The 23237-nt window shown below is 44.1% G+C and overlaps 1 pseudogene; it reads right to left on the bottom strand.

Annotated features, from left to right (window-relative positions):
* Positions 1 to 21041: 21041 nt before the first annotated feature.
* LOC110554736 (echinoderm microtubule-associated protein-like 2) lies at positions 21042 to 22803 on the bottom strand (annotated as a pseudogene).
* Between the last annotated feature and the right edge of the window lie 434 nt (positions 22804 to 23237).

Raw genomic sequence — 23237 nt, 5'->3', positions numbered from 1 at the left:
GATATTGTTAAGAACCTGATGACCTTTTGCTATCTACAGAGCCGGATCTACAATCCCAGAATGCCTATCCCAGACTCTCCCTCCCTAGACCTCTGTCTTTATCTCTCACTTAATAGAACCCATCCTTGTATTTGGTCACACATATATTATGGCCTGTAGACCTCTACGCTATCTCACTCTAAGACCTCACTGGATCTCAGGCCTTTAAGATACAGAGCCAGTCTTCACGGTCTATGTATACAGATCCATACAAAGGCATTTCTACGTAGTCACACCTTAAGCTTTATTGTGAACCTGGATTTTTAATGATTGTTGCCTGGAAACTTTTTATCAAATTCTATTGTGTTTAAACTCCCCGTCATCAGACTCTCAAGAGGTTCGATCCAGTCTAAGTCAGGCTGAGTTTTCATTCTCACCATTCCATGGATCATTTCCCCACCTCCCCTGACACTTGCAGCAACCCCTCCCCCTTGCCCCTCCTTACCTTCTGTTCTCTCCCACTATAAACCTGGCTTAAGTGAGCAAATAACAACCATGCTGCAGCCTGAATGCTGTGCTGTTTAGGAACTTCCTCTGCCTAGGAAATTAGTCTATTACTTTAGACCTCTGCCTCACTTAGCTTTGTAGGACACGGGCAGACCATAGACAAATACTTTGCCAGAGTGTAACACGAGTGGTCTCTAGTTTAATTCCAGATACAGTCCTTGTTCCCCACAACATTCTAGGGGTTCCAAGTGTGTCCATGTTTTTCTCACAAACAAGTCAAGTCTTTGATTTCCTTTGAGTTGATACTTGTTACGAAGTAACGGAGAAACTGGTTTCATTCTACTCTGGTTGCCCATCTAACTTTCCTAGTACTGTTTATTGAAGAGATCGTCTTTTCTGCAGTGTTTGTTTCTGGTACTTTTCTGAGAAAATTGTGTATGTGGACCATTATATACGTGCAGCCTCACAAACTCCAGGAACCCTGTTGGGGGACTATGAGGTTTGAGGAAACTTCCTGTGCAGTTGCAAACCGTAGCAATGGGACCAGTGGCTGCCTACCCCGAAGAAGTCTGGAGCTGAGCTAATGCGAGTGGGAAGAAAGTAAGGGAACATCAGGGTGCCTTACTTTCCCCTCTGGAGCACTCTGATGAGCTTTGGAAGTGTGAGCCCCTTTGATCGCACTCTCCAGAGATTCCTTGGTCCTCCAGGTGAAGCACACTTGCAGATTCTTCCTTGTGGTCTCTTTGGTTATCTTGCTGATGTTCTTCAATGAATGTGATATCTTATAGATGTCACGCTGGGCATATAGACTCACGTGTATGCAAAGGCATAGAATGGAAGAATGCTTCCCAAGAATCCTAGTGAGTGTCAGGCTATGAGATTGTGGGTATTTCTTTCTTTGTGTTTTGCGCTTTTCTAGCGTGTTCCATGCCTTAAGGCAGTGGAATTCACTTTATAACCATTTATAAAGTTACTAACTTTCCAGTTGAGGGTATAGAACATTGACACAACATTGGCCGAGCATGCAAAATACCCTGGGTCTGCTCCCCTAGCACTACCTTAACAACAGTCACTTGTGTGAGCTTCACACCAGCGACCTCAGCACTTAAGAGGCGGAGGTAAGAGAATCAGAAATCCATTGTAATTCTCGGCTTCACCATGAGTATGAAGCCATCCCAGGTTATTCAAGACCTTCTCTTAAAAATTAATGTTTCTGTCACAAATCAGTTTGTCTGGTAATAATCTTTCACTCACTGTTTTTTGTTGTTTTTTTTTTTTCCACTTGTCAGGCAAAGTCATACCCTCCAAAAATAAAAATCTACTGAGCCAAACTTTTGGCCCTCCATGAAAACCCTTGCACCCAGAAGGAAATGGAATGAAATTGAAAGTGTTTAATATTGCCCAGCCAGACTATCACTATAGCTGAAACCAAAATCTATTTATCTCCAAGAATGAGAATATTTACTTTTTCTGGGTATAGGCAAGCTTTGAGCTTTGAGAGGTCCAGAAATTTGTGGCAACAACTACCCTTGTAAGAGGTCAAATCCAAGGCTGCCTTAATTTCCACATTTGAGGTAGTGACTCAAAATTGAGTTTGTGTTTTCCATCTCCAGAGACTTTTTTTTTTTTTTTTTTTTGTCTCTCATGTAGTAAAGGTGCCTGGTAATGAGCTCACACTTAGAAACTATTTTGAAATGGACTTTTTGTAGAGCCAGTTTTTTTTGTTGTTGTTGCTTAAAGTTAATTGCTTTGTATCTAATTTTAGTCCCACAGGGAGCAATTTTGATCTCCCCCAGCAAACTTTATCTTAAATGAGGCTGATCTATAATCTTATACATGTGTCTGGGTGTCTATAAGTAAATACCTCGGGGTGTGCTGTGTTTCTAAAGGTCACTGTGTGGTTTTAACATGCTCCACGGAATTTACTTTGGGCAAAGCAGTAAATTGTTTTCCTGATGCCAAGTCAGTTGTTGTATCAAATGAAAGTTAGGAAATGATGAGAAAGCCTGGATTTCCTTTTCTCATCAGTCGCAGTTGCTAGGCAACTTGCAGGAGATACATTGTTCTAAGGATGTGAATGAAACCTGCACTGGGAGTAGAAGAGGAACAGCGCTGCAATAACAGAGAGAGAAATCGCATGTTACCATTAGCGAGCCTGCAGCAGTCATCTCTGAGAGGTCAGTTCGTGGACCAGGAAAATCAGACTGGCCTGCAAATGCATCAGAAATTCAATAGAGACAGACAGACAGACAAATATATGTACACCAAAAGCTCAGACAACCTAATCAGTAAATGAAAAAACAAGCAGAAGATAATTTCTCAAAAAGTGCAAATGACTAATCAACACACACACACACACACACACACACACACACTGAACATTTGTAGCCTTCAGGGAACCGCATATCAAAACCCCATGAGATTCTGTTTCACTCACTGGATGAGTATTATCGAGGAAACAGAAAAAACAACAAATGCCATCGAGGATCCACGGAAAAGGGGGACTTTCATATGCTCCTGGTGAGGCTGCAGTTTATGTTCATCCACAGCAGAAATCAGTATGGAAGTTCCTCAAAAAGCAAAAAATGGAATTGTCATACGACCCAGCTATACCATTGCCGGGTGTGATGACTAGAAGGGAGCCAAGCTGGCACACACTACAGATGCCTTGCAGACCTGTGGGCATTGCAGCGCTCTGCACAGCTGCCAGGTGATATCAGCCTACAGGCCTCAGGACTGATGAGTGGGTAAACAAAATGCGTGTGTACAAGATGGAGTTCTACAAAGCAGGCCTTTGCAGGATGCCAATGGAGGTCGGCACGGAAAGCAGACTATGCCAGATCCAGGAAGACACACACTCATGCATGGAACCTAGATGTATAAAGATGTAAAAGGGGAAGGGGACAATTATGGAGAAGTAAGAGGAGGAGTAGGAAGAGGAGGAGGAGGCAGAAGAGGAGGAGGAGAACTGAGGCAGGAGGCAGAAGGATACTGAAGATAATGGAGGCTGACCACATGTGTGTATAACAGTACCAAAATGACGGCCTTCATTTTATGTTGATATATGGAAATAATACATTTTTAAAAACAGAATAATGAAATACGGAAATATTATGACCCGATTCTATCAGCACATGCTGTATATATGTGTTAAATAATGTACTGAATCCTTATAGCTTGTACAATTACCATGAGAAAATAAAAATCTGAAAAGAAGACTTGCCTGAAAAAGAAGGTGATGGCGGCATACTAATCATCGGTGAAATAGTGAGGAGGAAGTAAGGGAAAGTGTGCACTTATGACTCTGATTTAAGCACCCTACATTTTATATGTACATCAAAACATCACAGTGAACTCCACAAATATAATACAATTGTGATTTTTTTAATTAAAATATTATCAATTCTTAGGCTGATGACTTAGCGCATTGGGAAAAGGTACTTGCCACCAAGCCTATGAAGACCTGAGTTCAGTCCCTGGGGATGAAGGAAAGAGAGAACTGACTCATACAAGTTGTCCTCTGACTTCCATACATGCTGTAGTATTCACACACCAACATAATTGTCACACTCTCTTGCTCTTTCTCACACATAAACACACAAATCAATCAATTAATTAATATTTTTGAACGAAGTATAAGTTTGGGGGCCTTACTCTGTATCTGGCCAGATAAAAACTCTGGGTGGTAATCTGCACAGAAACAGCTCTCTAGGTGATCATATGAGCTTGAAAGTTTGAGGAATATAACCTAGAGTAATGAGGTTGTGCTGAAGTAGAATTCTGATATGAGTGTGGCAGGCTATCAGAGCACGCGCACACACACACACACACACACACACACACACACACACACACGTTACTTTTCTGTTGCCGTGATAAAACACCATGACCAAAAAAAAACTTATAAAAGAAAGAGTTTGTTTTGGTTTATGATTCTAGAAAGCCAGATGTTCACCGTGGCAGAGGAAGAATGGCAGCAGGCAGTCAAGCAGGAAGCTCAGAGGACATTTTTAAGCCGCATGTACAAGAAGCAGAGAAAACTGGAAGTGGGTGAGGCTATATATTCTCAAAGCTCATTCCCACTGACAGCACTTCCTCCAGCAAGGCCACACCTTCTAAAGGTCCCATAACCTCCCTGGCAGTGTCACCAACTGGAGTCCAAGTATTCAAATATACAAGCCTGTGGGAGACATTTCTCATTCAAACCACCCTGATTCATGTCAGGCTTTGCCTGAGATGCGGACACCAGTAAATGGCAATGGAAAATTGTCTGTTAAAAGAAGTTCACACACAGCCTGGGATTACGGAAGATACTGTCACCAGGGAGACAAACCAGGTTGTCTACATAGCAATGCATTTCAGGGTAAGTCCACAGGAAACAGAGAGAGATGGTAAGATAGCTCTGCAGTTAAGGGGACCTGCCATGCAGACCTGACAGGCCAAGTTTGATGCCCAGAACCCACTCTGGAAGGAGTGGTAGTTGTCTTCTGGTGCTACACACATGCTATGACATTCATATACATGTACATGGATGCAATGGTACATAAATTTAGAGAGGGAGAGGAGACAGGCATGTATTTCTTAAGTGTGTATTTGTGTGTATGTATATATAAAGTGGGTATTCACAATCTTGTGGCTTTCTAAATTACATCTCTAAAGGTTGCTAATACCTACCTCCACCTCTTTAACATTGCCCAAACACTGTGATGATTTGAATGAGAAATGTCCCCCATAGGCTCTGGTATTTGAACATTTGGTCTTTACTCTGGTGCTGTTGAATAGATAGTACCTTGTGGAAGGCAATGTGTCACTATGGGGAGCCTTTGAGAGCTTCCAATCTCACCCACTTCCAGTTTGCCCTCTGCTTCTGCTGGACTCGAAGCCATGATCTCTCAATACCTGCCACTATGCCTGTCAGCTGGCATGCATCTTCTCCATGACCAACTCTTTTCCCTCTGAAACCATAAGCCAAAATAAACTTACCCATAAGTTGCTTTTGGTCACAGTGCTTTTTATCGAAACAGAAAAGTAGCCAATACAAAGATACAGTTTACAACAAGATTAAAATTCAGCAAGCAAAGCTGTAACGTGGATCGTCTCAGTGGCATTAATTTAGATTTAAGAAAGAGAAGCAAGCAAAAGAAGCTCAAGGTTACACATAATTTTGGTCTTAAATAAGCACAAGTTTATTTGCTGTCCTCAACAAGAAGTCTCTTAGAAAACGTGCATCATCTATGCACATAATTTGGGCTTTATCAGTAGTGTCTGGAGTTTTCTGACTCCTTGGCAGGACAGGCAAGGCAGACATCCTTTCTTGGGCTTTCTCTCATGTGTCCCTATTGCTATTCTTGTCTAACTACCCTGCTTCAGGGTGAGGAGGGTAACAGACAAAACCACAGCATCAGGAAGTGTACCATACTCTGCCTGGACCTCACTGATACTGCTTGCTTAGTGACACATTAAAGATCTTTGAGATCTCTACTGTGGATGATACAGTAACTAACTCACTGAAGGTGGAGCCAAAAGAGAACAGCCCTTTCATTCATCTGATTCCACTTGTATGACAATGCACCCAGCTACTGGAACTGAGCTCACAGGGTATAAATAGGTGAGCTCTGGGTGACACACAAGGGGACAAAGAGACCTTTCAGAAAAACTTGATGACTGCCCTTGACACCATTTCGACATCACTAAATAGAGCATTAACAAAGCATTTGCTATCTCTCTCAGTGGATCTTGTTAGACCAATGGCAGCAGAGAGCTGTTTGACAAAGGAAACCATGCCACAGGTACCACAGAGTACACAAAGATGACAAAGTAGAGCTGCGGGGACTCAGGACACGTTGATTTCCAGAGGACTTGGTTTTCACTGCGAATTCCAATGGCCAGAGTGGGATCCAAAAGTGACTTAAAAAAATGTGTAATGATGAAACATTTAACAGAACTGGATCACAGCTTGTCCTCTGGCCTAGCTTATTAGTCAGAGGAGTTGCTGGAGAGGATCAGCTGCCCTAGGAAAATGGCTCTCAAATATATCTAGGGTCTGAATCTGCTTGGAGCACTTGTTTGCACAAATTGTTGACGCCTGCATCCACAGTTTCTAGTTCATGGGACTTAGATGGGCCTGAAACTGGTGCTTCTAGAAGGTCAGAGGTGAAACTCCTGTTGCTATTCTTGGGAACACAATTTGAAAACTTCCGGAAAAGAAAAGGCACTGGGAAACAGTGGCACATTTTGAGGATTAAGCCACAGAAAAATCTCCTTCGTTGCACATACCCAAAGCCAACTTCCCTTGGTCACTGGGTTTTTACATTCAAGAATGGGAAGTTTCATGTAAGGGACAAGGTGATAGCACAGTCAGTAAAACACTTGCCATGGCAAGCATGAGAGCCTGAATTAAATCCCCAGAGCTCACATAAAATCTAGCGAGGTGGTTCACATTTGTAACTCCACAGGCAGATCCTTGGGTCTTGCTGGGCTGCCAGCCTAGATGAATTGGTGAATTCCAGTCCTGTCTCAAAAACAAGGTGGGTGGTGCCTGCTTAATGAATGAAAACAGGAGTTAACACCTAACTTCCACATCTGTGCTCAAGCATGTGCACATGCTTACATATGCACACACACTCACATGCGAAACTTCCTCAGGAAAGGTTTTAAGGGTGTGTAAGGTTGCCCATGGGAAGAGTAAAAATGGAGTCGGACCTCCTTCCATCTAGATAACTCCTAATATGTACCTGTTACAGCAAGAGTCAAAACAATGACTCCAAACCAATTGTCCCTGACACTATGTGCCCTGCTTGCTGTAGTCCTGCCTTGGGTACTCAGGCATGTGGGCTGTTTATTTCCAGAGTGTGGAACAGACATTTTCTGCTCATGTTCAGGCTTTTCTAATTATGTTCAGGCTTTCCAAGGAAAGCGTGCACACCTTCAACGAGATTTGCCTCCAGATTGGTAGGACCAATGAAGGCTTGCTTCACCTTACCCATTTTGGCTTTTCTTGAGTTCACCATTTTTTCAAAGATGCTGCTGTGACCTCACAAGAAGAACATCTTCTCCCCAGAAACACTGATGGATCTCAGCCCCTGTGGCCTTGTGATGAACCAGAAGATTGTACCTGAATGCTGGGCAAAGTGCACACACACACACACACACACACACACACACACCAGAAAGAGAGAGAGAGATGAGAACAGAGAAAACCTCTAGCCTGTCAGCTTTTTTAAAATTTTTATTCTTTTATATTAATTACAGTTTATTCACTTTGTATCCCAGCTGTAGTGCCCTCCTGGATATAACCCAGAACCCCTGCTCGTCAGCATTTTACAGAGCTTGACCTTCTCTACCTATGTGCCACGATGTCACTCCGCTCTGAGTCAGTCACTGTCAGGAGTCCCCTGACTTCCCATGTGGCAGCATTCATGAGCACAGGGTCGATGACGGGTGAGGGACACAGCAGCAGAGGAGGCTTCTTTACTTCCGTATCTGTCATGGGCATTTTCTTGGCCACATTTTACTAAGCATAACTCACAAGGAGGACCAAAGGATGAGCAAAGGCCACTAGGTGAGATGGTTTCTATTGTTGCTGTGGCATGCCCCAGGTAAGCCAGGTCCCTAGCTCATAGAGGAGGAATCGTCTCCCAACACCTCCATCAGTGCAGGAAAAAGGCTCTGGTGGGGATTCCTGGGCCTCTTTTCATTCCGTATCTCCCCCACCCTGTGCGATGACTCATGTGATTGGTCACACTGATAAGGGGCATATCTACTGGGCAGGGGTAAGTTCAAAGTCACCAACTATTTACACATGCTCTCCCATTGCCTCAATTCTCTGAAACCAGCCTGCTCTACAAGTCTGTGATCTAAGCCACTGCTGAGACCATCCCGGGGTACAAGGACCTAGCTTCCTCTAGCTTCCGGGCCTGGAGGGAGGTAGCTACGTCATCCTCGTCATCCTCGTGGGTAAGGCTCGGCTGTCTGAATTCTCTAGCCTGCTCACTAGAGGAAATCGAGCAGCGCTGATAAATGATGCAGTTAGAAATAAGTGTTTTTTAGCATACAAAATCCATAAGCAAGGAGTGTGTAACCTTTATCCCCAGGTCCTCCCAGGGTCCAGGCCCCGAGAAGCTCTTTCGCTGGCGCTTTCCCATGCAGGTTCCCCTTGAACCCGGCCTTCTCAGGGGCTGTGGAGCTTTGCTGGCACCAGGGCAATGCAGGCAGGAAAGAGACTTGTTTGGAAATAAATGTGCCTGCCAGGACGGCAGCTGTTAGGGGAAGCACAAGTGTGTGAAGCTAAGCCTTGCACATGCTCCCTCGCACAAACACTTGCCACCAAGAGTTCTGCACAGAAAGCTATGCCGGAAGATGAGCAGGGTCCACGGGAATGGGAGGTAAGCAATTCTTGGAAGTCAGGGCGGGCAGGCAGCCAGCTCCTGGTAGGTTTGTCCACAGGGTTCCGGGCCTAGCACTGGGATAGATCTTCTCCTGACTCTGTCCTCCAACAAGGTGGCGGGTACACACAGGAGCAGGATAAGGGAGTGGATGGGCACAAAAATGAGAAAATAAAATGTGCCAGTTCCCTGGGTGAAGGTCAGGAGTAAGAGTTCTGAGTTTCTGTGGGCTATTACTAGACCTATTACTAGAGCTGGAGACCAGCCCTGGAAGGGCCCATGGGGAACTCTGGGGTGGGTAAAGGGGAATGGTGACTTGAGTTAATTCTAGTCAGCTGCCCAATATAATCAAGAGAGTGTCTTGATACTGGTATACTTTGCTGGGAGGATAGGGGTAGGGGAATGTTGGACCAGTGTCTGGATTCTGTATCTCAAAACCATGCTTGTTTGGGAGCCGGGCCCTGAAGTCAGGGCAGGTGGTGGTGGTAAATGCATTAACTGGATATCTGGGATCTACAGAGGGTGAGCACTGGAAAGGTTGAACTTCCTCGGAACACACTTGTTATGAGGGACCGGAGCATCCAGTCTGACTTGGGTGTCCAGACAATCATCTTAATTCAAGTCACTGTTTGACCCAAACACATGAGTGGAGCTTATCTAAACCTGTAGACATTCACCCTGGCCAGGCACCAAAGGTAGCAGTTGGCATCATTGCAATGGAGACAGCCTCATATTCCCTCCAAGAAGCCACTGGGGCTGCTGATCTCATTCTAGGAAGTTCTGTTGGGTGAATTAAACTGGAATTGTCTTGTTTTCCTGGTAATCTGCTGTTCCATGTGCTTGCCCAACCTCTGGGAAAACCTGCAACCCTTGTTATTTCTGCCACCCTAATAATGGTAGACAGACAGACAAACAGATGACACTCAAGCACACACACACACACAAACACACACACATTTCTCATGTTGGGGAACTGGGGTTTCACCTTCTTTCTTAAATTGTTTTGAATTTTATCTATTTTGCTTTGTTGTTGTTGTTTCTTGTCCTTATTGCCTTCAGTTGAGTAAAAAAGTAGACAAAGATTTTTTGTTTGATTTTGGAAAAAAAAAATAGCAAGAATATCAGCTCCTTTTGAGTTGCTTGGCGAGCTCTTTCTCCATCATCTAACCCATTCCCATGCCTGCTGTTAAAATTAATCAATATAATGAAAGAAGCCATGTATCAGAAACCAGCTAAATTTGGTGTGTGTTATCTCCAGTCTCTCCCCTGACCGTGCTGGGTAGCACCAACAATGACCTCTATTGAGATCTTGCTGGACACTCCAACAGGTAGGAAGTAGACAGTCATCCCCAAACCCCAACATGGAGCAAGTTTCATTTAACACATTTTGACTCATATTTTTAAAGTTCCTATATCTCTGGTAACCCTTGGTCCACACTTACATTTATCTTCTTTATAAATCCCCAAGGAAGCAGGAAATCAAAAGATTTTGCCATCAAGGAAGAGGAAGCTGATCATCTTTGAATCAAGAAAATTTAAGGACTCAAGCTCTTAACCCTTAAGGTAAAGATTCCAGGAGTAACAATTGTTCCATGGGCAGGAGGCCCCAAACCGGGCACCTTTTTGGAAATAGTTTTGATGATAGGACCTTGGCTGGAGAATACTTCTGTTTCTTTGTGTGTTTGTCAGCCTTTCTGTAATGCCATTTTTTTTTTTTTTTGCAATTATGCACAGCTGTCCTGTGAATGCTACTTGGTACTTCCTGAGCAGGTGGCCAGCTCAGACTTGCCCTCTGTGCCCTTCCTCAGTCACCAGGCTGTTCATTGCACCAACAGGACATAGGCAGTACTTTTGACTATTGAGTCACCATCTTACTTTGCATTTAAATCTGCTTTCTCTGAATATGGCTACTACTCAGCAAATATGCACCAGTTTGATTACCAACTTTGTCCTTAAACTTTGGAAAATTTAATGGCTGTTAATACATTACAAGAAATGACAGTTGTACCAATTTATTGTTGACAGCATGACATTTTAAATATATATGTATAGAGAGCTGGAGAGGTAGCTCAGAGATTAAGAGCATGTACTTCTCTTGCAGAGGTTACAAGTTTGGTTCCCAACACCTCTGTCAGGTGGCTCAGAACCACCCATAACTCCATCTCTCAGCAGGCAGGGGGCAGATGCCTCTGGTTCCTGGGGGTTCCTGTACATATATGTGCATACCCACAAACAGATACACACATGCTTTTAAAAATAAAAAAAAATGGATCGATCAAGGTAATTAACATACACTTCCTTACATACCTTTTTTTGGTCATGCGATTGTTTAAATTACTCCCTTTTAGTAATTTCCAAATACACAACACACCACATTAACTGTAGTTATTATTCCACATAATACCTCTTGAATTTATGTCTCCAATCTGAAATATAGCCTTTCACATCTCCCTAGTCCCAAACACAATTTCCAACTTCTTTTACGCACAGCGCCTGCACTCTTCGTTTCTATCCAGAATGCTCTTTGTCTGGCCATCACTGGCCATTCAGAGTTTATGACTCAAGATTCTGAACAAGTTCCAGCTGCCACTCAAGATTCCTCCCCAACTCTCATTCTCACTGGTGTTGTTTGATAATGTTTTCTTGCACTTGTTACACTAATTCAACACTGGAGGCTGGTGATCATCTCCTGGGGAATGTTGAGAAAATCCAGACCATTACCTGACAGACAGAATGAGAATCCACGTGGATGAGCTATGGTCACGTGTGGGTTTCCCAGGTTTTAGAAGTGACATTCACATACAGTTAGCATTGGGAACCACAGGTAACATGCGGGCAACTCAGTTTAGTATTTAACCCGCTATGAGCATTGCTGCTCATCTGTTTCATGTGGACATGCTCTGCCACTTCTGTGATTTCCTCAGCTTCCCCAACGAATGTTGTGAGGTCTTGCTAGTTGATGATCTTACTTCAATCTGTTGCTATTTGGTTTTTGTTTGTTTGTTTGTTCTTGGAAGCCTCAGTGAGGACACTCTCTCTGCCCTAGACTCTCCAATGGGAACTCCAGCTGATTGCTTTAAAGGAGAGTTCACGGTTGACTTCTGAGAGACATATTCAGTACCTGATTTGATGGAGTTTTGTTATCTATCTATCTATCTATCTATCTATCTATCTATCTATCTATCTATCTGTGCTATCATCTGACTTCTGCTATATATCCTTTTACTCTGGCTTGTTGTATGTTCAGGAAACTCACTTATTCAAAACTAAAAGTATGGTCACTCTCAGGACAATACCAGTGTTAGAGACAAGGCTGAGATTGCTAGATGAATATTTTGATATACATCCCAGAAAGTAGCAAAACCAATGTTTTTCTCTAAATATTTTGCATCTTTTCAGTGTTCCAGGCACTGGAGCTATGAGGGTGAGACTAGTAGTGTCCACTAGGACTATGGTCATTGGTTAACAGCTCAGCGTTCATGAGAATCCTGTGTGGGTATTGAGACACATGTGAGGCTAAGGTAGATTTTGTGATGGTTTAGCCATGAGATATCCATAGCATGTCCACGCATTTGAACACTTGGTCACCACCTGGTGGGGATTTGGGGAGATTGTGAAACCTATGGTTATTTGAAGAGGTTAGAAGAAGATGAAAGTGGATTGTGGTTTTGCAAAACTGGGAATTTCTGAACATGAAGAAGTTAAAATATCCAGGTTGTCAGACTCCATGGCTCCCCTATAATTCCCAGCCAGTGTGGAGAAGTTAAAATATCCCTCCTCCTCTCTAACTTGGTTGGCTTCCCTGCTGTAAGACCATAGGCAATATAAGGCATATAAATGGCACTACATGTGTGTGATATGACATAAACATGGGCAAGTTCAGATGCCCATGGCTGGGTGTGTGCCTGCCCCAGCATGCATCTTTGTGTCCGCTGCCATTATTGTCATCCCTGCTCCTGATTCTTTTGTTTGCATCACTGCCTGGGCATAGTCGAAAAACCATCCAAGTCTTCCCTTAGGAGCCTGTTACACCCTGCCCACTGCCTTCTTCTGTCTTGGGTGTTTGATCAGCTTTCTACCCCAAAGCTCTCAACATCCCTGGGATCTTGATTTCTTACCACTTAGCAATACTAACTGGTCTCAAGTGGTTGCATAAATACATTCAGAGGTGTACCTTTCTGATAAAGCATTTATATCTTACCAAATACGTGAACTAACATTTCCTGAGTTCCTTCTGCATTGCAGCTTCTGCCATGGTGGGGATTATTACCTGGTTAGATGGAGAACATGCCTGGAGGCCCAGATCTCCTCCACCCCAGCAGCTGTGGCACACTCGCAGTTGCTCTCTCTTCCCCTCATACAGGGAGACCTATCTGTTGCCTCCTCGTGAGCCACCTGTTGGTCTTCATTTCCAAAGGTTATGCTGAGCAGCCCCTAGAACCTCTCTGTGGGTTTCTTTTCTTCCCATAAACATTCAGATTCGTCTGTTCTCATTTTCTCTTCCTCAGGAACATGGTTGCTTCCTAACTAAGGTCAGTTTGTAGTGACTCTTGGTGTTCACAAATGGCCAAATCCCAAAGCACCCCGTATAAGCATTGGACATGGTATCAATATGTCTATAATATCTAGTCATATACAATACCACATTCTGTTCATGATATCACGCTTTTATGTGTAATATACTTGCCTACAGATGTTCGTAGATTCCTATGTAACCAACTTATGTAAGGATTTGGTGAAATCATACAGGCCTAGAACGTTGAACAGAGCTCAGCGCACAGCAAGCACTCCACACAAGGCCTCTCCCTTGGTGTCACTTTCCCTTCAGAACAGACACCTGGTGGTCTAGTGTTCTCCAGGCTACCTCCATTAGGTCCAGCCCACTCAACTGCTACCGTCCACTCTCCACACCCAGCTTTTCCTTATTCCCTCTTTCACAGAGTCTTCATCAATGGCAGCATTAAGAACAAATACAGAGCTGTTGTAAATATTTGGAGTTATGCAAATTCATTATTGCTATTGATTCCTTAGCCATTACCAACTGAAATCACCTTCTCAGGATCTCTAAACACAGAGGAGTTCTGATGACAATGGCATCTTAGGCACTGGGCCAGGTGGAGCCTTCAGCCTTCATCTTGCTTCCTGTCACTTAGGATTCTACGAGATGGCACTGGACATCATGGGATCTTGTTAGACCTACTTTGTCTGAACTGTGCTATCAATGGCTATGTAATCACCTCCAGGAGTCAGGGAGCGCTGCCTCGTTAATTCTAGCCCAGCTGTGATGTCAGAAAGGCTGGCAGCATTCAGGTGTGATGCTCTAAACAACTGCTTAGGATGCCTGTCTGCATCTAAGGGGAGAGGAAAGAAATGCAGTAGCCTGTCTTTGAGATCCTAAAAGTAATTTATCACAACATAATGAGAGTCAGCAGGAACTTGATTTTGTAACATAAAATAATAGTGACATGCAAACCTTCAGACAGGGTAGAAAAGGCAGGTTAGAAGGATTGCTTCGGGAACATTCATAGATTCAGAATAAATGTACAGTTACTGTTTAGAAGACAGTTTAATCATCAAAGGGCTTGTCATGCAAGCCTAAGGACTTAAATACGTACATGTATATACATATTTATATCCTGAATTACATGCATATCATAGGTATTATATTCTGTAGGCCATATCCTACAAAAATATATATACACACACTCAGGATATATATGAATATATATGTATGTATGCATATTCATACATATATATGTATATACTGAGTAGTGGTATGCTTGTAATCTCGGTGCTTGGGATATTGATATATGCCAATCCCTTGGGTTCATTGGCCAGCCAAAATAGCTAACTTGGTGAGCTCCAGGCCAAGAAGAGACCCTGTCTCAAAAACAGAGCAGACGGTGCCCGAGGCTGATCTTTGTCTTTTACATTCACACACACATACACACATGAAAATTTACATATGTGAATGAACACAGATACTTAGATACACAGAAATGGGTCATTATGGTAGGGTGGATAATTCCTCATATATTTTTGTCTCTATATGTCTCTCACTGTTTAGTGCTGTTTATTTATTGAATGAGAAAAGAAAACAGACCCACAGAAAGACAAGCCAGACCTCTGATGGGCCTCTTAGTCCTGGCTCCTATCTTTACATTCTCCTTAATTAAATATTTTACTTGTTCAGGATCCAATCCTACATTCATTCTGTTTGGTGTAGATGTTAGGACCCAGTGGACAGCATAGCCTATAGTCCCGATTTGTCTTAAATATAACTTTTTGCAAGGAGAATAAAAAAAAAAAATAGCTGAGGCACTATGTTTTAACAACAACAAAACCATAAATCTGAGATCTGAATGGGAGGAAGCTATGCGGGCTTGGAGGTTTATGATAGAGTACAATTGCCCAGCACTGTACTCTAGGAAAATTAAATAAATCCTAGTCTCTGTGTGGTGATTTGGGTACACAGCTGGTTTAGGAATAACTGCTGTTTAACTAAAAGATAAAACAATAATAAGTATTAATAACTCGCAACACACACATGTGGACAGAGGTATGTATCCAGTGGCCTGGAATGGTGGTACATTCCACAAGTTATTGGTTGTTAGGAGACAGATATAGGCTCCAAGATCACATGTTTAATCCCCAATCAGATGGTTTAATATTTCCTTCAAAAATCCAGGTCTCCTATACTTACCCAGCCGGGCACTACATGCAGTGAGAACTTTGTCTTTCTCCCTCCCTACCCCACAAGGCTAAGGGATTTATGTGGCAGAGGAGGCCGAAAGATTATAAAAGCCAGAGGTGGTGGATGACTCCAGGGACATGGTCTCTTCAAACACAGCAGGGCCGATGCACATATGAACTCACAAACACATAAAACCTGCACAGGTTCAAACCAGACAAAAATCCCAGCACTGAGAACAAAAATTGGACACAGAGTCCTACTAAGAAGCTAAGCTCCTAACCAAGTTTCCTAACAGCAAAGTTCCTAACCAAGAAGCTACTTGATATTGATGGATATTGGGGAAAAGAGATCAGTTTTCTCTCATGGAGCGTCAATGGATAGATTAACCACAGTGCAGGGCAGGGACCATGCCTATAAGAATATGGCCAACACAAAACAGACTCCATGCTTTGCTGTTTTGTTGTGGGCTTTTTGTTTGTTTGTTTTTGTCTTATTGATCCTCTTTCAGTTTATCTGTTTTGATTTTTGACTTGTTTTCTGCTTTTATCGTTTTTCTTTCTTTTTTGAGAGAGAAAGAACATAAGGTTGGGTAGGCAGACTAGTGAGGAGGAGCTGCGAAGAGGTAGGGATAGGAAAGACAATTATCAAAATGTATTCTGCGAAAAAAATTTCTAAATTCAAGAAAAAGAGCCATTTGTAAACATAACCTAATCTTTGTTGGGGCTTTTGCTGTAGCTAACCTACCTGCTAGAACGTGGCTAGCATGTTCAAAGCCTGGGTCTGATTTCCAGCACCAGATAAACTGGATGTGGTGGTGCACATGTGAAATCCTAGCATTCCGAAGGCTCGCCCTCCTCCACTTACTGTCTGTTGTCTGCCCTGCAGCTTAAACCAATAATGTCTAAGCACCTTACACAGTCACCTTCTGAGAATGTTCCTCAGTTATCAAAACAAGGCAGGTTTCTGAAAGAGTGAGTTCTACAGCTTTGGGAGCCACATACTCTTTGGATTCACTCTGCTTGCCTGTGTATTATCCCTTTGTGTTGATTTCCTGGTATGAGTTTGTTAGTTCCCTGAGCTTTCTCCTTGGCCAAGACACTGGTTGACCACAGGCTTTCACAGGTGATTCTCATAGATCCTGTTTTTTAATATGGGGTCTGGACATCTGCCATCTATTTCATCCTGCTTTCTTGTCATCAGTAGTGTTGCAATCAATAAAAATAATATTCGAGAGCCTTCGGCTATAGGCAAATGGAGCCAGCATAAATCAATGAGCTATTGAGCTCTATGCCACATCCTCTAGATACTAGGTAATTCTATTTTTCTGGCTCCCAGAGCACTCCTACAGACTCCAAGACTTGGTTTAGAAATCTCCTTGCCTTTCCTAACTTAGCTCATAATGATCTCATGCAGAAATTTGGTCTTCTGGGAAAAGAAAGTTGAGCAATGAGAGTTATGGGGTTGCCTCAGCCTTGACGAAATCTGGACTGTATGCAGTGTGACAACATGTACTCATATCTTTCTAAAAGTCATCCCCCTGACCCCAGCAGCAGAACCACAGTAGTGCCCGTTTGCACTAGACTTTGCACTTGTTGTTCATTCCAAATGTCTACAGCCTGGGCTAAGGAGATAGTTTTGTTGGTCAAGTGCCTGCTTTGTAAGTATGAGGATCTGAGGTTGATTCCCAGAACCCACGTAAGGTATCTGAGTGTGGTAGTAATCCCAGCTTGTGGTGGCGGCCAGAAATAGGAAGTAGTTCCTGGTGGCTGCCTGGCCTAGTCTACTTGGTGAGCCACTGGAGAAACTAATTTCTCCACCTGAGAAATTAGTTTTAAGGTTGATCTCTGGCCTACACATACATGCACAAGCACCTGCATACACAAGTCTACACACGCACACACATACTCATACACACACACAAACACATAGGCATGCATGTGCATGTGAACACAAATTTCTGTAATCAATGCCCAGGGATATAAATTTTAGTTGTGCTTTTTAAAAGTTTATTTTATTTTTAATTATGTATGCAGGCGCTGCACACGAGACAGTGTCTACAGTGACCGGGAGTTTTGTATTCCTCTGAAGTTAGAGTTACAGGTGGTTGTGAGTCTGACATGAGTGCTAGGAACGAAACTGGTGCCCCCGCTATGAGCAGTGTGCTATTTTAACCGCCAAGCCTTCTCTCCAGAACTCAGGAAGCAGAAGGGACATACTTAGGGGTAGCATGCCATTCACCCCATTGCCAGCAAATGTGGACCAGGGAAGAGCTTGTATCCGGGGTGTAGGGTAAATGAGTGGGGAATCACAGCCACCCCAACGGGTATTTGCAGCAGCTGAGACCAAATGCGCTCAGAGGTTTCATGAGCGTAGAGAAGAAGGCGAAGAGGAGAAGGGCATCTGTATACGAGATGGGTCGGGGGCACCATCTCTCCTCAAGCAGTCAGAATGGCCACTGGATCCCTACTCCCATTGCTTCTAGAGGCAAGAGTGCTGTGAGTGAATCAGTGTTTAAGGAGCATGAAAGGCTCAGTGTGCTTCTCTTCAATATCAGTAATTTCCCCTTTCCATTTTTAATTAATTGAAAACAGTTTTTCATACGATATATTTTTATTATGATCTCTCCAAATCCACAACTTTTCTCTCTGTTCTTTCCGAACCATTAGCACCAGCCTATTAGCACAGTCACTAAGATCAACAATCAATAAATGGGACCTCATGAAACTGCAAGAAGTATCTGATTTCAGACCATGGGATGGTTCCAATTCAAAAAGATGAATCTAAGCTGAGCTCACGGAGAGCTTCTTAAAGACTGGACAGAGCGAGTAGGTGGAGACCAAGTATTGCAGGTGGAAAGCAAGCGAGCGCGGAGCCTAAGGCAAACAGGTGCCTGGGCATCTGAGGAAGCAACAGCAAGGACAAGAGGCCCGGTGCTGACAACACATGGGTCCACTGTCATGGTCAGTCAACAACCCACAGGCTCCTCTCTGAGGCTCCTCATTAGAAGGGCCCCAAGTTCAGACATGCACTCGTAAGCCCAACCTTGCTGAGTTGGCAGGGAACTAAGAGAAACGGTACGGTACCATCCCAGTTTCAATAAGAGTCTGAGCTTTACCAGAGAACTTTAAACTAGCAAATTAGGTTCACACACTTTGAATGGCTTCATCTTCCAGGTCTTCTGCTGCTGCTGGCTGGCTGGAGGGGCCCTGGTGTATAGGCCTCTGTTGAATATGCTTTGGTCTACTGCCTGCTTTACAGTTAAGCATTTCTGTTCTTTATTTCCATTTCTCTCTCTTACATAGCTCTTGCCACAGGTCAAGCTGGAAACCTGTGCTGTCACAGTCTAGTACCAACTGAGAAGAAAACTGTTTTAAGTGCATAAATGTTTGTATATTATGAGACTTCACACAGAATCAAAATCTACAGATAATTTCCCAGTAGTTTTAAGCAAACATAAAAAGAGGTAAACAGCTCTTCTGGCAATCCACACTTCCGTGGCCCCATTAGACAGCACGGTTTTGCTGGAATGCACATATTCTGCTCTCAACAGTGTCCAGCCAAGAAAACATGAGGTTGCTCCAGACCCTGGGACATAGAGGGGAGGAAGGAGAGGGAACTGGGATAATCCCTCTCCTGCCTTGTGAGAATCGGCAGCCACCAGCCTTGATGGAAGCACTGGAGACTGGAAGGTAGCGCTGTCCTTCCTCCAAAGAGGAGGCGGTCACTCTGAGGACATCCTAGACTCTGACAGTGTGTCATTTCTGGTCCTCTCTACCAGGCTGCCCTGGCTGTTCCATGTGTGCCCTGCCCTTCTTCCAGTTAGCTTTCATCTGGCCTCTTTGAGGAGGATGGGTAAGGCATTGTATAGAAATGTCTTCTGAATGAAAACATCTCCTCCAGGAAGGAGGAGGGGGCTCAGGAGACCTGGAGAGCAATTAGCCTTTTAATCTGTTTTTTCCCCATTTAGCAAAATGCTTTGTAATCCATGTACATTATCACTAACTTAGTCCTTGATAGTGCTGAATACTATGCAGGTAGGACAACTTGACCCATAAAATGACCCAGTGAATAATCAACTTGTCTTCGGTTTGTGGCTGTTATTAATAAAGAAACCATGAGTATGTAAGATTTTATGTGGGCACATATTGATAATGATATATATAGATATATATAGGGATATTTTCTTGTATGTTTTTCTAATGCGATAGACCTTTTCATTCCTATTTTCATTTATACATGTTCTAGGAGTAGTTTGTGTACTCCTCTTATCTGAGGTGGAGGCAAGAGCCTCTGCCTTTGCCCCATGTTCAGGGTTTCTCATTTATGAACGTGTTACCTTTGGATATTTGGCCATGTTTTACATATTTTGATTATGTGTGTTTGTGTCAGTGTATGTTAATGGGAGTGTATGTTAATGTAGAGGCTAGAGGTGGGCATTCAACTCTCAGGAGTAGGAGCTACAGTCACTTGTGAAACACTCGACACGGATGCTGAGAATGGAACCTGACTGTCCTGAAAGGGCAGAATGTACTTGTAACCGCTGCGTCATCTCTTCAGCCACTTACCTTATTTTTTAGTGCTTGGGATCAACCCTAGGGCTTGTGGATTCTAGGCATGAGCTCTACCACTAGGCTACTTCTCAAGCCCCTACCTCCTCATTATTAAAAAAATTCCCATCTATTCATGTTTCCTCACAAACTTATTTATTTATTTATTTATTTATTTATTTATTTATTTATTTATTTCGGTGCGTAAGTCTGTATTTCTGGATGATATAAAAGAATAAACTTAGAAAAGAAAGACCACGCCAAACCAAAAACCAATGATGTTGTGGATATAAACAAGTTTTTGTTTTGGTCCCAGGTGTGGGCTGTGGGACTGATTCAGATGGTCCACTGCAGCAGACTCATGCAGGCTCTGAAAGGAGCTCCTTTCTAGCTGCAGATAGTTTGAATCTGAGGACTCTGGAGAGAGAATAAATGCCAGAGCCCAAAGACTGTGGGGCTCTGAGAAAGAACAAGGCTGCTCCTGCTTCTCCCTTGCTGCTCCTAGTTGCTGTTGTGAGACAAGAAGTTGGAGAGCTTGTGAAATGAGCCTTGCACTGGCTGCAAGGAACCCAATGACCCTAACCAGCAGTAAGCAGCTAAGGGAACTGTGCCCCCTCTCCCACTTACCCTTTCTCTCTCTACCTGGTGTTGGGGTGCTGGAAAGGATTAGGGTGGAACAGGGAGAAAAAGATAAATGAACTATAGTTTTTAAAAAGTACACCAACACAATGGCTCCCCTAAGGCATGGGGTCCCATTCTTCCCACCCAGATAGAGACTTCTGTCTGTCTGTCTGCTCACCCACCCACTCCCATAACCCCCTCTGCTAGAGACATACTCTGGGTACATATTACTCTACTCCACAGTAGACAGCTCCCCAAAATAAAACTCAATACAGCCACAGGTCTCTACCTTAGCTCCACACCCTTGCTTCAGACTACCCTGTACTGCAGGACCCTCGTGTCTTCCCCCCAGTGGTTAGGGCCATGCTGTCATCCCACAAGAAGGCCACATTAGTCACAAGGCTGCTGTGTCCACCATATTTATGTCTGAGGGCTCTTGACTAACAGCAGGGGTAGCTGAACAGGTGCACTTTGCCAAAGTCATCAGGAGAAACCAGCAACTTCCCATCATGAGATCGGGCCACAGCACCAATATCTGTGCCATCTGCCCCCTCAGGCCAGATCCCAAATACCCCAAAACCCAACACACAAGTAGCGGTGGCCCATTCCACACTTGTCACAGTCTCTTCACTGGTGATCTGCTTACAGGTGGCAGAGTCCCATTATAGAATCTTGGAGTCTCTGAGTTGGTGACAAAGCAGGTGCTGTCCTGGGCCCAATCCAGGTAAGTGATAAAACTGGAATGGCCTGAGCACTTGTCCAGGTGGCTGACCTTGCCGCCACCGTGGTTCACTGTGTACAAGTATACTGAATTGTTGGAGCCCACAGCCAGGTATGCCCCGTCTGGCAGAAAGCTGACCACAGTGATCTGCTCATTGCCATCTTTGTGGATAGCTACTAGGTCATGGGAGTCTGTGTCCAGGAGCAGTTGCCTGCCGGTCACGGTGCCCACTGCCAGGACAGAGCCACTGGAGTGGAAGCCAGCCAAATGGGCAGGGTCCTCAGTGGTCCTGCTCTGTAGGGGTTGGTGGGTCTCTGCACTCCACAGATGCACCAGTAGCTCTTCCACAAGTCCCTGGACAAGCAGCGAGAAACTTGTGTGCACTAGTGAAGCAAGATGGAATTATGGTGGTTCCCACATACAGTGTGTTTCTCTGGCCCTCTGCTGTAGTATGTACTGGGCCAAAGTCCTCTGGTCCTCTATCTCCTGCACCTTGCTGTAGTCGGAGCCCCAGATGATCCTCCCGACAATTTTGGCCCCCTCCAAACACACCGCCATCATGGGCCCCCAGTACTTCTTGGGTGTTGTGATTTCCACCTTTGCCCCAGACATAGAGGTTCTTCCCAGAGTCTCCAATGACCATATTGCCACCTTCCAAGAAGGTCACACACAGCATACACTTTGGTTTCTCAGTTTCTCAAACAGGCCCTTGATATCTTGCTCAGGCTGCCTCCCTGATGGCTCCAGAAGCAGAAGCATGATTTCCCACAGGTGATCAGCAGGCTGGGATCAGAAGGTGGCCAGCAGCAGGGCCTCATTTGAGCACTTTATATCCAGCACCTTGCTCTCCCAGGCCCAGTCCCACACACAGAGCACGTGATCCTTTGAGTCATCCACTGCACATAGCAGGTTGCCCCCAGCTCTGCCCAACATCCCCCATGCCCAGGATATATAGGGTAGAAAGGGAAACTTGAGTCCCGGACACGCACATCGGGTGGCAGAGGCTTGCCTTCCTTCGTGGTGCCTGCCACCTGTCCTGTGCTGATGGTGACTATATCTGGGTGGACAGGCAGAGAGCTGACATCATCACTGTGCCCAGGCAGTGTCATCATCCATGCAATTCCACACAGAGGTTACCTCTCCAGGGGGCAGGAGGTAAAGCTTAGCCCTGCAGTCCAGGCCGCGATAGCTTCAGACCCAGCCTAGCTTTCGCCGGCTGGAGGGCAGCTCAGAGGGAGTGCCCAGGCTATAGGTGGGTGCCAGCTCATCTGGGATCAGAAACATCTTCACAGATCCCTCCTCCATACTGAAGATAACTTCTGTGGTTTTCCCAGTTCCAAAACTACTCATGGCGGCTGCTGGCCCAGCTTCAGGTCGGGGCTCCTCACGGGTTTAAATTAAGTCGCCAGTCTTTCTACTTTATGATGAGCCTTACTAATGTGGTAAAATTATATTTGTATAATTTTTAAAAATTCAGTCTTTCAGTTTCAAGCACAAACCTCATTTGAACATAGTGCATCTTAATGCAGTTTTAGAGTACATTTGCTCAAACTTATTTAAGATTTGATGTCATTATTTATGTCACCTTAGTCTATAAATTCGCAATCTCTCACACTCTCTCTCCAACTCCACCCCCATCCCCATTTGCTGATTTATCAGTTTCAGGTCTGCCAGGCTTTCAAAAAGATTTTACCAATTCCCTTCCCTTTTAATGTTTAGAAACAACGTCTATGCCAGTAAAAAACAAAAAAAAAAAACCAAACAAACAACAACAACAAAAAACA

This window comes from Meriones unguiculatus, chromosome 11 (genome assembly GCF_030254825.1).
Source record: "Meriones unguiculatus strain TT.TT164.6M chromosome 11, Bangor_MerUng_6.1, whole genome shotgun sequence".
Lineage (NCBI taxonomy): Eukaryota > Metazoa > Chordata > Mammalia > Rodentia > Muridae > Meriones > Meriones unguiculatus.
The sequence above is the reverse complement of the archived record's forward strand: the minus strand, read 5'-3'. Positions and strand labels throughout refer to the sequence as shown.